The sequence below is a fragment of the Sturnus vulgaris genome, chromosome 3, assembly GCF_052056855.1.
Source record: "Sturnus vulgaris isolate bStuVul1 chromosome 3, bStuVul1.hap1, whole genome shotgun sequence".
Taxonomy (NCBI): domain Eukaryota; kingdom Metazoa; phylum Chordata; class Aves; order Passeriformes; family Sturnidae; genus Sturnus; species Sturnus vulgaris.
Genome location: NC_142245.1, coordinates 76,716,759 through 76,734,334, shown reverse-complemented (window position 1 = coordinate 76,734,334; position 17,576 = coordinate 76,716,759). Strand labels below are relative to the sequence as shown.

The window sequence follows — 17,576 nt, the reverse complement described above, 5'->3', positions numbered from 1 at the left end:
GTTGCAGACTAGGAAAGCATGGCCTGCTGCCCTGCCCATGCAGAGGAACTCTCTTTCCCATGTTCAGGAGGAAGTAGCACACCTTGAAATTTAGTAATAAATGCAGTGAAAGGACAATCAACAAGAGTGAAAGCTTGGAAGAAAAAGATTTTTCTTGTCTTGTTAGTCCATGCAACTGTTGCCTATTTCTGAGGCTTCTGTTGAGCAGAAAATTTCAGCTTCACAATGTACTGAAGCCCAATTAGGATATTGCTGCAATTTACAGTAAAGACACCCGCAGGAATGTGAACTTTCTGGACAGTTAGTGACATTTGTTGTTCCGGCAGCAGCTTGTCTCCCCAGAGGCATAAACATAATACAGAGAGTGTACTGCGATTGTGCTGTTACATAAGCCCTGCAGAAGGTGTGATTGAGATATCTTTATATTAAGGTTAGTAACCAGCCTTAGAAATATGAACTCCTCTCTACTCTGTCCCCAACACAAAAAGGCAAAATTAAGTATTTAGGAAAATTGTTCACTTAGTATTTCTTGTTTGTAAGTGGATAAATACAATAACTGCCACAGAAGTACTGAATTCTAGTATTTTCTGTATTTCGATCTACCTTCTGCAGCTCTCTTTTGTGCTGGATTGGAAATCCAAGAGTCACAGCTTCAGCTTACACTCTAATTATAAAGAGCAGAACATTTATAATATTATTTTTCTCATTCCAGTGCTCTTCGGAGTTTGGATTGAGTCCTTTGTCATTTGCTTGCACATGTCTATCAGAAACCATAAATAAATCTAATGTTACTGAGACCTTCTTTATTTCTGACTGTTCTGGATTTGCAATAAAAACAATCCAACACATGACATATTGACAAAGCAGAACATTTCGTTTTTCAACCAGTCCCCTTTAGGCAAATCAAAATGGGGCCTTTTTTTTTTGAGGAGGAAGCCTGTTGCCAAGCATCATTTTGTTGCAGTTTGATAAAAGCTGACCAATAACGCAAATGAGGTCAAGCAGAATCCACCTATCTAGTTATCACAATAAATGTACAATAGCTTATCATATTATTTCTACTGGAAGGCAATTCCATAACCTCTCCCCTCTAGTGGCTAGAAGTAGATCTTTTTCATTTTCAGTCTAAGTATATGGTTTATATATGCCTTGTTCTTGCACCAATATTTCCTTAGTTTAGATAACAATTTCTCCCTCAGCCCTGATAGCCTCACAAAATGTCTAGACAAAGCAACAAGTTGTGTATGGATTTTTCCTACACTCAGACTTGCTTTGAGGCCAAAGAAGCCACATTCTGACCTATTGTTGTTGTTTGTCTGAGAGGATCCTTCCATTTTTTCTTGCATCCCTTACTTTTTCCAGTTGTATCCCACATTAAAATGAGATCAGGTTTCCTACCACCCTTCATTAGTTAGTCTCTGCTACTTCTTTCCATTAAATACCAGCCTCAGAATAAATGGGAAGGTAAAGCCTGAAATTCATTTTCTCTGAACTTTTCTGATAGCTATCTACTCTCTGTTGCATATTCAATGGCAGAAGAATAAATTGTCTGGAACTGGCAAACAGAATCACAATTTTTCTGTAGAAAAGGGGAAACTGCTGCATTGTAACTAACTAGGCTTTCTGGCCTCCACAAAGTTCTTTCACACAAATTCATTTTTGCATCAATTTGTACGTACTTCTGGATACTGGTACATAGTCAAGCATGAAGTAAATCCTGAGAACAGGACCAATGCCTTATTCAGAAATTTCCAAATTCTGGGGTGTTGTTTCAAACCGAACTTTCAGTGGAGAGCAGTATTTCTTGTGGACAAAGAAACCTGATCAAATTATTGTATAATTGATTACATTTAGGCTTATTCTGCCTAAAGAATTACTCCAAATGTCATATGTAGAGATCAAGACCTGGTCTTTTGGCCATTAGGATCATGTGAGTCAAAGGATTTGCTTCTGTCTGTTTATTTCTTGATTAAAAGTTTGATTTGACTATATCATCAGACTTTGTTTTCTACATAATTTTGGCCTTCTAAATCACAAAGATTAATCAGAACTGAAGTACTAAAAAAATGGAAATTAAGATAAATAACTATCTATAAAATCTCTGTCCATGTTCCTAATACGTCTTAAAATTTTTATCTGTTGGATTATAAAATGAAATTTTTTTTAGATGAGAACAAATGGAAAAAAATTATGTATTTCTTCCCATTCTTCGTGTAGAATTAATGTCCCATTATGATATATTGCAAACAGGTTTTGAAATTTCAGCTGATACACACATTCTTCCCTACTTCACAATCTGTTCTTTCTTTTGACTTTTGTCTGTTTTAAAGGTCAACTAAATCATTTAGTCCACAAGCTGAGGAAATAAATTGTACCATTAGAAGTAGCAAAATTTGTATGATACCAGTTTACCTGTATGTCTATTGTATGTTTTATATAATGACCTTTCCACATAATCAGTTTAAAAATATGTTCTCTAAAATGAAAATTATATCCTAAAATATAATTTTCATTTTCATATCTGCTACCACTGCTCTGATTCCCATGGTGCAGGTGGGTTTTTTTACTTTTTTCTTGGTCTTCTTTACTTTTTTTTTTTTTGTTTCAGGCTTACAGTACTAATATTAAATTTGTCAGGCTAAAGAATGAAGATTGTTGGTGACTATGTATGAGATGTGATATGTTATAGAATGTTTATAATAGAAGCTGTTGGATGTTTTTATGTCAAAGATACGAAACAGCAATGGCACTGAAAAGAAAAACAAGTTTTAGAAACTCGCTGAGAGATTCCAAGCGGATCTATAACAAATGAGGCAGAAAGCGTCATCTGTCATAAGAAAAAAGTACTTGAAAGGACAAGGGTCTTGCAAAGTGCTGATTAAATGTAATATGCTACGTGACAATGCACAAATGTGAAATGCTTCAGTGAAGAAGATGAAAAACAGGTCTTCCACTGCATCAGAAAAGCAGATCATTCTTGCTGAGGTCCATTATCGTTAAAGTTGTTAGCATTTGTGTAACAAAATATTAAGAAGAAAAAAGTAGGCAAATAACACCATGAGAGGAATGATCCAGATTAAAAATGTTCTAAAAGACTAAAAGCTCTGAACTACTTGCATTCACCAAGAACAATCTCTTTTTTAGTCCTACTTACTAACAAGTCAGTGAACCCATCTCTCTCTGGGAAGTACCATGAAAGATGTTAAATAAAAGGTTCAACCATGAACCACATCCTTCACAAACTGAAGGTCAGTTTGAAGTAATGCTTCATTTTATCCATACCAACCCTGGAAAATTTATTTTCTATGCAGGATAAATTTGACATAGATTATCTAGTGCTACAAAATAAAGATTTGGAAGCAGCCAAACCAAAAGAAATGCCCACACAGTTTTGTAAGGAGCTGATTTACAGATAGGAGTTGACATTAAAGTACAGATAAGTTCTGATATTCTCTACCTTCATTTCTGAATCAGCACTCAATAAACTTTCATGATGAAGGATTAATCAAATTCATTAGCTAGGACTGGAAAATTGATAATATTATTTTGTCATGAGAGCTTCTACAGTCACTTATGAATAAAGCCATCCACAAAAGCATCTGACATTTATCCAGAAGTTAATAACTACCAGCGTGAAGTTCATTGAATACTAAAAGAGATGGAAGAGAGTGTCATTCATTGTACTGCAGCCTGAAATACCATTAGTTAATTTTATGAAGATTAAACAGAGATTAAGGAGCATCATAATGTTGTTTTTCCCAAACCAGTCTCCAGAGTTGCAGACAGTCTGTAACACCTGCCATGCAGATCTAGAAAGATCTAGAATCACAGAATATCTCTAATTAGAAGGGACCTATAAGGATCATCAAGTCCAGCTCCCTGTTTCTCACCTAAAACTAAACCCTATGTCTAAGAGCACTGTCCAGACACTCAACTCTGTTACTTCTTGTGCTGTCTCTGGTCACCAGAGAGAGGAGCTCAGCACACCTCTGCTCCACTTGCCTGTTTGAGAGAGTTAGTAACTGCAATCAGGTCACCCCTCAACCTTCTCTCCCCCAGGCTGAATAAACCAAATTACCTCCGTCACTCCTCTTAAGTCTTGTCCTCAAGATCTTTCACCATCTTTGTTGCCCTCCTCTGGAAACACTCAAATCATTTGGTGTTTTCTTTATATTGAAGAATAAAAAATTACACACAGTATTTGAGGTAGGGCTGTACCAGAGTAGTATAGAGTGGGGAGAAAGTGGAGGGAGATGATACCCTATGGATCAAAGAAGAAGTATCTTTTCAGATCTTTCCTTGCCTCTAGCAAAAATAATCCAAACTGGATTACATTTTACATTCTGATCTATTGTGTTGTCTCAGACAGACAAGATAGAACAGACTACCTGTCTGCTCTCAGTATCCCAGCACCAAAGATGCCTTTTATCCTTCTCTACTATGAACCAAAGCTACACGATGCAAATGTATGTTCAACATAGACAATGATGAAGGAATAGCATGAGACTTCTAGAATATATCTTCATTTTCCATGCTTCATTCTCAGAATTAATAGCTTGTGCAACATCAGCAATTTCATATGTGAGATGTTACTTTTTGAAAACTGTGCTAAGAATCTAGTTGAATTATCTACTCAAGGATAGTGGGCAGATGTATCAATGCTGAAGTTAGGCTTCATCAAGCCATACATGGGGCACATCTCTAGATGTATGGAAATAATTTTTCCTTGGTTACAAGATGATTACCTTGTTGATGGGTTTCATGCCTTGTAAAAGGCATTTCAATTCATCAGCAGTGATGACATATGCAAAATAAATGTAAATGTTGTAATTTAAATTTGTTTATTTTAATGAATCATGCGAATTTATGTGATTGCATGAACTACTGACAAGACAAAACATTTTAGTCTTCTTACATTTTTGTATCAGGCTGGGATTAGAGTAGTCTTGAGAGAACAAGGCTGATTACCCTATTGCATCTCTCAACTACATTGGATTTTGTATGTAAATTAAACTAAGCATATCCCGTGATAATGTAATAGTTCCTTATACCTGCTGCTCCATTTCCTAAATATAGGTGTGTCTCAATTTAGCTGGGATATTCAAGCTCTTTGTGAGAATCTCAGTGTTTCTATGAAACAGTTAATACTCAGAATCTAGGAAGCATGAAAATATTCATTTTACAGCTCTTTATGGCTAGACAGTACCAACATGGTATCTGAGATGTGATTCTCCATAGAAATCAAGAGAGAAAGATGATAAAATATTTTTATTTTAATTCAGATCTTCAGATGCTTACTGTTTAAAATACACGAAGGATATTGAAGCCTTACTTGAAATATTTTAGGGTAACTTGTTGATGTTAAAAAGTGTGTATTCTGAAGAGAGCTGTCAGGACTGTGTATTTCTTTATGTGTTTCTGCATGTGGAAATGTTCTCTGCCATGGACTTCTACCTCACAGTGATTCATGAATGACAAGTATTAAAGTAAAAATATAAAAGAAAGCAAAATACTTGTATCTTCTATGTAGAAGAAAAAACTTTAAGGGTAGCCTCAAAGTTTTCGAAACATTTTGGACTCTGGTTTGTTTCTAACATTTATGTCCAGTACACATTCCTGATTATGTGTCCATTGACTTTCAGCCTTCAATAACACGTCTCCAATCAAGCAAATTTTGCCAAGTCTCTTGCTATGTGGTACCACAAGAGTAAGACCGAGAAAATAAAATATACATTTCGGGTTTTTTGCTTGCAACAGAGTTTTTAGCTTCTAATATCGTTATAAAATGGAAAAAAAAAATTGTAAGTGATAAATCATGGCTTATAAATTTTGCTACTACCATGATGCCTAAAGCAAGACAGAAAAACAATGCATAACTGCTAGATTTTTCTGTGGGACAGACATTAGAGATTAAATTACTTGTATTAAATGAAAGTGTACAGATTCAGTCAGGGAAGAAGATTGGCATAGGGAGCAGCTGCAGCTGAAATAGTAAAAGAAAATCTGAACAAGAAAAAGCTACTGGAAAACACTCTGTCTTTTAATTAATAAGAGAATCAATCCCTTTCCACTGCAATTCTGTGGAATATCAACTTTAGAAGAGTTGTTTGAAATCCTGAGGGGGAAAAAGATGTGAGTAATCAATACACAAAATATGTTTTTTTCTTCTTTAATATTATATAAAATGGAAATACCAGTATTTTCATTCTCATATTGGACATTGATCTAGTGACACAAAGGGAGCCAGCAGAGAATCACGGTAGTTTCTAAAGGCTCAGATGTAGCTGATGAATGGTCCTGTCTAAGGGACTTTCAAACCAGCACTGTTGCCAGAGCTACAAGTGATCTGAGCAGAGGTTCCAGAGAACTTGAACTGAGTCACAGAGTACTGTTACCTGAGAAAACTGCTAATGTACAGAGCCGGACAAAAAGTATACGGGTTAAAAAAAACAAATGCACTTGCATATTTTCCACGGCTTTTTTACAGAATCACAGAATCACAGACTGGTTTAAGCTGGAAGGAAGCTCTGGAGACACCCAGGTCCAGCTGCCCTGCACGGGTAGGGACACATTAAGTCAGTTGCCCATGACCATGCCCAGACAATATTTTAGTATCTCCAAGGATGGAGACTCCACAATTTCTCCAGCCAACCTGTACCAATTCTTGGTTATCTTAATAGTGACGAGGGTGTTTCCTGCTGTTTAGAGGGAGCCTCTTGGGTTTCCATTTGTGCCTGCTGCCTTTGGCCTTGCCATTGGGTACCACTGTAAAGGGCCTGTCCTTTATGCTGCTTCCCTTCGGATGTTTGTGTCTATGGATGGGATCCCTCTGATTTTTCTCTTCTCCATACTGAGCAGTCCCAGATCTCTCAGCCTTTACTCACAGGTAAGATGCTCCATTCCCATAATAGTCTAACTTGGCTTTCACTGGACTAAGTCCAGTAAGACTGGCATCTCTCTTGTACTGGGGAGCCAGGACTGAATGCTGAATTGTATATTTCATATAAAAGGAAAACTTTTTATCTGAGTATACTTGATAAAATTAGTAACAGGATTCTTTAGATAGGGCTTTCCTTCAAAGCATTTCCTTTGCCAAGTGTGGATTACAACAAAAATCAACAGGTTTCCCAGCCTTTGGGCTACATGGTTTTAATAATGCCTTCTGAGTAGCAGGAGAGATTTTTGAAATTTTTCGTGCATCTGGGGAAAGTACATAGTTTGATAAATAAATAAAGTTTTGCGTTGTTGTTTTCCTTGATGTGCAAAGTTCACAGGTGTTCATTTCAAACAGAAAACTGGCATCATGATTAAAGCATGCTGTGTGCTCTTTTATTTGGCTACAGATAGAAATGCAGGGGAATGGTGTCACACAATGATATAAATATTGCAGAATAAGTTATCTAAGAAATCTTTAGAAAGCTGATATTATGTATTTTCAAAAGAAATACAAGTAGGAGGAAACACTTGTTGATGCTCTCAGACTGCTGCCATTATTGCCTCACTGGCTGATGAACAATGCATAAAGCAATGTTTGTGGAAGTCATAACTATAGGTATGGACTATTGCAAATACTTGGTAGACTGTGAACTTCAAATAAAAATGAACTATCTTGTTTCATCAGAGCAAATTAGGAGAATAATTTTCATTTCCAAAGCATTCCGGATGGACCCTTAGACCCCAGTGGCTCCACATGAAAGCAAAATTTTTCAGACAGAAATTGTCAAATGACAAGTTTTGTGTGGAAGGTTGAAGCAGAGCACTGAGTGTCTATTAAGGTGTTCTGAGATATTTTAATATAAAGTATAATTTTTAGGGAATTTAATTTTTGTCCACAGTAGACATATATTTTCCAAAGACAGAACACCTTCTAGAGATCAAAGAATGCAAAGAACATACAGAAAATCAGCTTCATTAGCTAACAGAAGTCTTAAAATATTTCTTAAAAACTCCTGTTTGTGGATAAATGCCGATGGCTAGGATTACTCCTCCCTGCAAGGTAAAAATAAATTTAGGATAAATATGCCTAAATGTGTTATGATGTACCTATATTTACCTGAACATGAATCAAAACCCATGTATTCAACAGCAGAATGGGTCTGCTGGAATATGATTGTGATTATCTTGCAGAACCAACATATCAGTTTTGCTGGTAATATACCTGCATTGCTGACTACATAACTTTTATAGTCTTTCCTTTGATCAGTAAGATATGCTAACATTGCTACACAGAAACACAATCATCACCATACACTACACAGTTCATCTAATCTGCAGCTAAGGCTCAGATATTCACAGAAGTTCAGGCACTTAATTTGGGAGTGAGTCTGCCTGAATCTTGTGTGTCCCACTGTGTTTGTTTCACAGAATCATGGAATCATGGAATCATAGAATAGCTTGGGTTGCAAGGGACCTTAAAGATCATCCTGGAAGAATATCCCTGCTCCTCTTATGTATCACTGGATTATCTTTCTGATGAACCTGCTCTCTCAGGTTAGTCTGTAGAGAAGCTCGTGGGCCTGAGACTCCGAAGGTTTCTTTAACTGACTATTTACTCAGTCAAAGTATTTAAACGTGAAAGTGTCAGTGACACTTCTATTCTGGCTTCCTTCCAGCATTCTTTTTGATTCCTATCATACTCATTGGGGTTTCAGATATGAAAATGGAATCTCAAGAGAACTTTTTAATAATTTTATATTGGCTGTAGCTGGCACTTACTCAATCCAGGAGAAACTATTTGTTTTATAATCCATGAATAAAAGTCTCCTTTTAGAAATATTTATGTCTTATTATCTCAAGCATTAGATGCAAGATTTACCAATAATATATCAGAACGACATTGAATGAAAATAAGACTGCTGTGTGTTTCCATATTGTCTGGCCCCTGCCTCTTCAAGAAGAAATAGAAACAGCACACATGACACCCTGACTGCCTTTGCAGACACTCACTAAAACTACTCAAACTCTAAGAGGACTTGAAAACTGTTAAAGTATTGTTTGTGTTTACTCTTAAACTAGAAATTACTTACAATACAGTTCATTTTTAGAACCAGTTGTATAGTTAGCAACTTGGAAAGTTCTTTGTAAATTAGTATATTTACTAAAATCAGACCCTTTTTAAATTCTCTTTTTCTGCTGTTTCAGTGAAGGTTTAGATGGCTCATATTTACTGCTCTCTTTGAGATACAGCATAGAGAGCTTTAACCTCCTGCTGCTGGTTTTTCATTAAACCACAAAGCACGAAAGCTATTGGCCTTCTTCCTGTTGTTGTTTAGCTTCTTTGGTTGTCGTGCATTCACCTAGATGATCTTTTCAGATCTCCTCTTTCCATCAGAGAATGAAAGTAGCCTTTCCTATAATTGTTTTTTCAAGGAAAAGAAGGGCCCTTTTCTCAGTGGATAATAAATGATAGTAATCATCCGATTCCTCCCATAATGCATAGCAGTCTCTTTTCAGACAAGAAAAAACTAATATTTCTGGAAAAATAATTAGAAATTAATTTGCTTCTAAGCATTTCTCTTTCAATTAAAACCTCTCTCACCTTTAGTTTTGTTCTGGACATATCTAATCATCAGCTGTCACTAAGTAATTGAATATCCTTGAGTTTGAACTGTTACAGGGACAATGATATATGTCTGTTCATGTTAATTTGGCTTCACAAAGAGATGGATTATATGTAATTGCCCCAGGTGGTTCAGCATTCAAGCTCACTTTGCCTGCCTGCTATATATATGCAGATAAACACACATTAACACAGTGAAATCAATGAGGGCAGAACATACTGTAGATTATAATAAATGAATATGTGTACATATAATGTATGCACTATTTTCTATTCTGTTTTGACATACATTCACCTCTTTTGGATAACTCGTTGTGGTGGTTTGAACCTGGCTGGATGAACGGTGCCCGCCAAAGCAGCTCTATCACTCCTTTCCTAACAGGGCAGGGGAGAAAAAATATAACAAAAGGCTCATGGGGCAAGATAAGGAGAGAAGGTGATCAGTGAGCAATTTCCATCCTGGGCAAAAGAGAGCTGACTTGGGAAAAAATTAATTTAACTTATTATCAAATAAATCAGAGTAGGGTAATGAGAAACAACAGTCCTCAGGAGGCTGTTCTTAACCAGTTAGTTCCAGGCAGAGATGCATTCAGCATATTGGTAGGTTAGAGTGCTCATCTCTTCCTAAACTTTTTTTTTTTTAATTCTAATACACAAATAAAATGTGATGGATTTCTCACTAGCACAATTATTAGTTATAGAGGTGAGAAGATGTTCTTCCTAGGGTCTATTTTTTAGTGCTAAAATACATCATGGCATTTAATTGACCTAATGCCCTTAGCCACAGATTTAATATGCTTCTACATGCAAATTTCGTGTGCCAAAGTTCGTGCTATTTCAACTCCTACTTTACAAGGACAAAAATTAACATGGTGATTAAAGAGACATCCCAGATTTGCAAATTTAAGCATTTCAGTGATAGCATGACAGTATGGGTGCAATTTTTGTCCAACAGTATATCACAGAGAAATGTCCCTCTGCATGGTACATATGGTTAGCTGGGAAAATGCAGACATACTGCTGAGAGGAGAGGAGGAAACTAGCCAGGTGAAAGTATAACACAAGCTATGGAAGAAGATTGCTGTGATACAATAAAACTTTAGTTCATCTAGTTAGCCTAAGCACTGCACTGCAATCACTAGCAACCTGGATCTCCTATTTCCAAATTCTAACTTCTAATATTTAAATTCTCTAAGCTACTACAAAAAAAATCTGGACACAGAGAGTTGCAGATAAAGAAAAACAATTTTTCGCAGATTATTTAAAGACAGACAAATAATAAATTGCTTAAGAGAGTCCTGAATCTCTTCTTTGTCAGGCTTGATATTTTAGGCACCTAAGGACAAACCAGACTAGTCATGACTTCAGTTCATGAGCAATGTTATCCTCTGCTGCTGCTTGCTCACATTTTATATAATATCTTGGTGACTCACCAGTGAGTTAAACAGATTACTATCTTCTGCAGCCTGGAACTTAGGCACAAATGTTCCATCTACACCTTATGTGCATAAATCTGTCTTTTATGGGATATCTCCCCTGCAGAGGTAGGGAATTTTCTATCTTATCAGTGGTTTTTTTTAATGCATTTTTATTTTTACACCAACAGAGTAGACCTTATTTTGTTTATTCCATTGCCTGCTTAACTTTGTAATGCTGCTTTTACCAGCATGTGCTGACAGTCTTTAAATCATTGGTGCTTTCCATTAAATCAGATTTCCATGATGCAAGGCAAGATCCTGGATCAAGTTGTTACCTGATATGCCTTTCAGTATTCCAATTAAATTATTGAGGCCACTTGCATACTGAAAGTAATCTAAATGAGCAACTGTAGGAACAAAGTTAAATTTTTACCCATGGTTCAACAAACAGGAAATAGGAGAATGCTATTAGGGGATCTACAATAGAGTTAATTATATTCACATTATGAGGTCAAATGAGTCCTTCTACACTTTTATTTTCCTTTCCATCTATGAATTTAGTTGTCCAATAAATACATGCACAATGTAACTGCTTGTGCAATGCCTAAAATAAGAAATATGATCTTAAGATATATTTGCACAGAATGAAGCATATTTTAAAAATTATGTATGCTGTATGCAGACACAGAGAGGAATGGCAAGGTAATTTTAGGTATTTTGTTTTGAAGTCAGGAAGGCTAATCTGTGCAAGCACGCAAAGTTTGGCCAGTAAAGATTATTCCAGGAAATCCCCTGAAAATTAGAATCTGAAAATACCTCTTTGGTCAAGTTAAATTTAAAATAGGCACTTCATAATTTTTTGAAAGATATGATTGCACAAGCTTTTTTTTATCACTACACTGAGGGTGTTATTTATAAGTATGTTTAACCACACTGCAGTATATGCCTTCAGGATTTGGAACAAAATACCGGAGTTATTATTATCTGACATAGTTCTGTGTCTGTAGTGCAATATACAAGGACTTGTTTGAAAATTGTTGCAAGAAAGAAAAAACTACATCTTAGAGCAAATAATTTAGCATAGTTTTCAGAGAACTGTAGAACTACTGTCTTAGGGCGCATAGAATTTGGTAAGGAGATGTCTCATCTCTACCTTTATTTTTGACTGCAGTGATCACTCAACAGTGATATAAATTTTTGGGATTTCTTTTGAAACAGTTGAGGTATATTCCCTTTCTATAATTTTCCGGAGTGTGTATTTTATTCCAAGATGAGAATACCTTATCGTCAAAAGTCAAGGGATGAGTTTGTCCTGAAGCTTTTGCTTTCATCTACAGAGGCAAAAAGAGAGTATCAGCTCTATCCAAAGTCTGCACATAATCTCTTGCACATGATGGAAGTAGCATGTGAGAATAACAAGTTAAAGCCCTTTCCCAGCTTTGCCAGGAAAGAAGAATTACAGTAAGTTAAGCCCTGTTACCTGTACTAAAGACAGGCAATTATCAGTTGAAGACAGCATGGAAGACACTGATATTCCATGCCAGGTGGAAGACAGACTTATTGAAGATAATATTAATCAGACTGAGATCAGACTGAGCACCTGTCTATGAATTTGCAAAATTCTTCTCACGGGGGGGGGGGGCTCCATTCCTTGGTAGAATAGATGCATTGTATTGAAGGAATCAGTTTAATGTTTACTAAGTATCCATTCTTTAGTGGTGAAAGCTTTATTGGATAATAATTTTAAATGTCTTTAATGCTATAGAAACATTAGCTACCAGTAGATGTTATGTTTCTCGATCTCACCTAGAACTGTGATCTATAATACTAACTCTGGACAAATAAAAATACATACCTGTGTTATAAGAAAGAAGAAAACTACTCTGAACTGAATTTCAGTGGCAACTTGGCACTAAATTTTCATGTATATATTCAAAAGATCATAGTATGCATTTTCAATGGAAATTTAATATTATATCTCTAATTATTTTGATGTTTCTGCTTAGGGATGGACAGCAACAGAAGATAAATACATTCTTCTGCTGAAGAATGGAGTGACTGATGTATAAGAAAAGCAACATATGGTGGAAGGTATAAAAAAATTATCTAGCAGAGTCCAGCCTTGATCTTGATGATTTTTGACCATCATCACCTGAATCAGCATTTCGTCAACAACCTCCAGTGAATTCTGAATGAATCTTTCAAAAATACCTTGAATATTAAAGAGTTAACGGAGAAAGTTTAATCAGTGCAATGATTTATTGCACTAATGATGTAGGTTATCAACTGATATCTTAATTGTCTGAAGTATTCATCTACCCAAGCACGACATCAAAGTTTTTTTCATTCCCACAATTGTTCATTTTTTTCTAGTGCTGTCTTAGACAGAGTAATGATTAATTTGGAAGAGATCCAAGAAAAACATTATTTAAATCACTTGATCCATTTACTAAGTTGTTGAAAAATTAACAGGAACATTGTTTAATATATCATTTTTTTAGTTGTATGGGTTGAGATAGGGAACTTTTGTAAAAGCCTGTCTACATAAGAACACAGAGACATAAATTTTACAGTAGAAGGTGCAAAAACAGTAAGGACTGTGGTCTGTGTGAAAGTTATTTTTTCTGGGGAGTTGGCTGAAAGAAAAAGTCTGATCACAAAAGCGGTTTTTTTTCCCTTAAAGTAAAAACTAAAGAAAAAATGACTGTGTAAAAATTTAAAACTGGAATATGTCTTCAAGTGATTCTAAGACCAAACGTTTCAATTTATTTTCAGGTAAGTTTAGCAAAGCAAAGAAATAGAAATTAAGAGATATATTTGGCAAACCCTCCCAAAATTAGACATAAAAAAAACCCCAGTCCCTCCCATTTTACTCAAGAGCACTCACCTATAGCAGATATAGCTCAAATTTATTTCTCTCTTGTGCCTCAGGGAATATAACTTTCCATGCAGGGTGCCTCAGCTGCTAAAGAACTCACTGAGCAGAGTAGGCTACTCTCCATCGTTTACTCTCAGGCTGCTTAATTTATTCCAAAATATTTACAATTTATTTTGATCAGTGTCTGGAAACTAAGTGTTCTCACTTGCTATCTCTTTACTTAAATCCCTCGAGTAGCACCCCAGACAGCTCTTCTGATTCTTTTTCTCTCTAACTGAACTAATCTTCAATTATTCCATGCAAGGTGGAACAGTACAGGAATAAGAAATGAATTGGCCTCGGCTCAGTCACCAGTATGTGATAATTTAGTTCAAATGTGTCTCAGCTCTAAACACAGAAGGACTTTGGCTCAAGGGCAGTCGGTTTTTACGGGAACCTTATAGTACAGGCTTAGGAGATAAGCAAAGGAGTAGAGACTCCCTCAGTCTCTCCTGTTGGAGGCACGAAAGAGATAGATTAATATTTCTTTTGGCAGAATAAAACTATGAAGCAGAATTTCTCATAGGTATTCAAATGATTCAACAATCATAGAGAGTGGGGAAGCTTTACACACTCCAGGTTGGTCATAGAAATGCAATCTTGAAAAAAAGAAGCTATCTAGATAGTCACCTTGCAAACAGATTGAGGAGGCCAGACCAGACAACTCAGATTTTTCAAGGAATAATCTGCTTGTAATACAGACTTGAAATAAAATATCTTCTTTCAGTCTATGTTTTTCTCAATAAATACATACCAGTCTTGTTCTAAATTTTTATTCTCCAGGTCAATAATTTATTTATCTAAACATCTGAGAAATTACCATTTCACACTCACATGGATATTTTGAAAATAAAATTACTAATTAAAGACATCTTAACAATATAGCAGCTCACAATCAAAGGATATGGAACCAAAGGGAAACTTCCATAACTGTCAGATTTTTGAGGGACACCATTTCCATTTCAAGGTAAGAAAATTAATAAAAATAAATAAATTTTAAAATTATTTTGTGTTCAATATTTATTAAGTTTCCTATAGTATGATTAGCTTCAACACTTGTCTTCAGTATAAATGTATGCAGATTTTTACAGACACAATTTATTTAATTCAAAATATGCTTCTAGAGATAGAAAGTAAATAAATAAAGGGGGGGAAATGGCATATACCAACAAAGTGATAAAGGTAGAAAACAAACTCTCAGCAGTACATAATTAAAGAGGCTTCACTCAGAAAAAAACCCTAGATGTGTTACTAGTGTTTCTATACACTATCCCTAAAGATGGGCACCAATATATTTTATACAAAACTAATCCATGAAAACTGCTGTTAGTGTCTGTTAATCTGAGCCTGGACAGCTAGACCTTATTCCCTACAGATTTGCCCCAGAATGCAAGTAATTGCATTAGCTTCCTGCAACAGCAGCCTGATACCTATTTTAGGCCCTATTGTTTATTTCTATCTATTCTTACAGTGAATCAATATTTAATTTTCAATTCCTCCCACAAAGGAAAAAACAATGGAAAATGCTTTGTCATAAAATGTCATTACCATTAAAAAAAAAATCAGGTATACTTCATATAACAGGACACTAGAAAATTACATTATTTCCGAGTTGTCAAAGATATAGTTGCAATATCATTTCCCACTGGATTCTTGACTTAATTTTTTTCCCAAAGGGTTTACAACTTTCTTGTTATCTAAAACACACAAAGACAGATTTTATAAATCTGTCCATATATAGAAATATCAACATGGTGCAGGTGGAAGATGGATTTTCTCTCTGGCATGCAATCTTTTATGATTTATTTGAAATAAGCCGGACAAAGAACATTTCCATATCTATATTAACGCATTTCCATATTTTAACTTTTGTGTGCTCTGAGCACCTATACCTGAAAACAAAAATATTAGATTCAATGAAAGGACAAAAAGTCTAAAGCACAGTTTTTCTACTTAAAATCAACCCACATTTTATTTAAAATATGATTGTATCTTATAAAATAATGTCAGTTTAAGGAAATGAGAAATGTATCAGTCAGGGCTTGTCTCTCTCTTTCTTTCTCACACACATTAAAGGTAGAATAACCAGAACATCTCTCATTGCCGTACATTCATTCCTACATGCCCTTAAAAATTGACTGATTCTTCCTTTGACTCTCGGTGACACTATATTAATTCCAACAAATAGTGCCTCCATATCCAAAGCCACTTGTTCTGATTTTCTGAAAATTTAGGACGGGAAGACAGACTTTAAACAGCTGACTGAGTTGAAATGTCATTTTGACATCCACAGCTTAAAAGACCCTGTTTGAAGAAATTACATTACAGGAAAGCAAGCTCTCTAGGCCAGCAACAAAACCAGAAAACTGTTGTTTCCACATACACTTAATATAGCACATCCTTCATGATGTGACAGAACACGGTAAACACAGGGATTGGGTTTTGTTTGTGGGGAAGTTTGTTGGACAGTGTGGAGCCCAGCTCATCAGATCTATAACACCAATAGAATTGCTTGCTCTCAGCTGGGGATTTCAGGCTGAAATTACTCAGGTTATTTGGGGAAAAAAAAAAATTAAAAAAAAAATTAAAGGAAAGTATCTCTATTCCCTAGATTTTCAGCAAACTACCCTGAGAAACTATCTGTTGTCAAATGTAGAGCTGGAACACAATAAGTTTCCCTCTTTCTTTATTTGTAACTTTAGCTAGCACTGCTGGAACAGTAACTTTCTCTGCCTTCCAAGGCAATCACAAGGGCAGATTAATTATTCTAGCTCCGGGCTTCAGATTTTTAACATTTAATAGTGCCGCATAATTAATGCGGGTGGTATTTACACATCATTAGATTTTATAAAGGTTTTACCTTTCTCCTGAAGCTACCATCCAGCTTATTTGTATGAATTATACCCCTTGCTCCCCCTGCTTCAATTCTGGGTTTCCTTATCCTGTTTAGCCTTGTAAAACCATTCTCTGCAGAACACTTAGCATCATTTATTAATTCATGCTTTTTCTTTCTCCCCCACTCAGAGTCTAACTTTTAGATCTCATACGGGGCTTGGGGGTCTCCTCACAACTTCTTTTCTTGTATTTTCACACTCCAACCCTCTCCCATCCCCCCTCACCACGCATATTTTCCAGAGAAGCTTTGAGTCACAGAATCTGCTGAGACCTCAAGCAATCCCCTGGTCCATGTACTACCCTCCTGTTTAGAAAGATCCAAACAGCTCAGATAAATGCTTTTGTCAAACATTGAACTGTCAGAGTCAAAATGGGTAAGGCTGCAGCCATCCAGGACAGAAAAAAGGATATTTCAATGAAGACATTTTGAGCTGAAAAAAGCTCACACAGGCATTTTCTGAACTTGACAGGATCGATAGAAACAAACTGATTATTCTCAGCCTTTTGCGAGGATTTATTTCAGGTATCTTGGATGTTTGTTAGGAACTAGTGGTAGAAAAAAACAAAATTAAATATATCAAAATTCTTCATAGGGACTGGATGTGCTGGTAAAGAACACTCTGTTAAAAAGAACAATAAAATTGCCTGTCTCCCAAAAGATGCCTATAAGAAACTGCTCCTTTCCCACATTGTTTGGCCTTCTGATGGACAGGATATTTTCTCAGCCCACCACAGCAACTGCGTGACTCCTCTTGAGACATCATTCTTTTTCTGTTTTCTAACAAAA

The 17,576-nt window shown here is 35.8% G+C and overlaps 1 long non-coding RNA gene across 1 annotated transcript in view; it reads left to right on the top strand.

The window, feature by feature from the left end:
* Positions 1 to 1,530: 1,530 nt before the first annotated feature.
* The window catches only part of LOC148224428 (uncharacterized), a 43,083-nt gene continuing 27,037 nt past the window's right edge, over positions 1,531 to 17,576 (top strand). The window contains exons 1-3 of the long non-coding RNA XR_015802593.1: positions 1,531 to 8,490; positions 12,315 to 12,438; positions 12,984 to 14,861. This is a non-coding gene — a long non-coding RNA (uncharacterized LOC148224428). The remainder of the gene's footprint in view (positions 8,491 to 12,314; positions 12,439 to 12,983; positions 14,862 to 17,576) is intronic.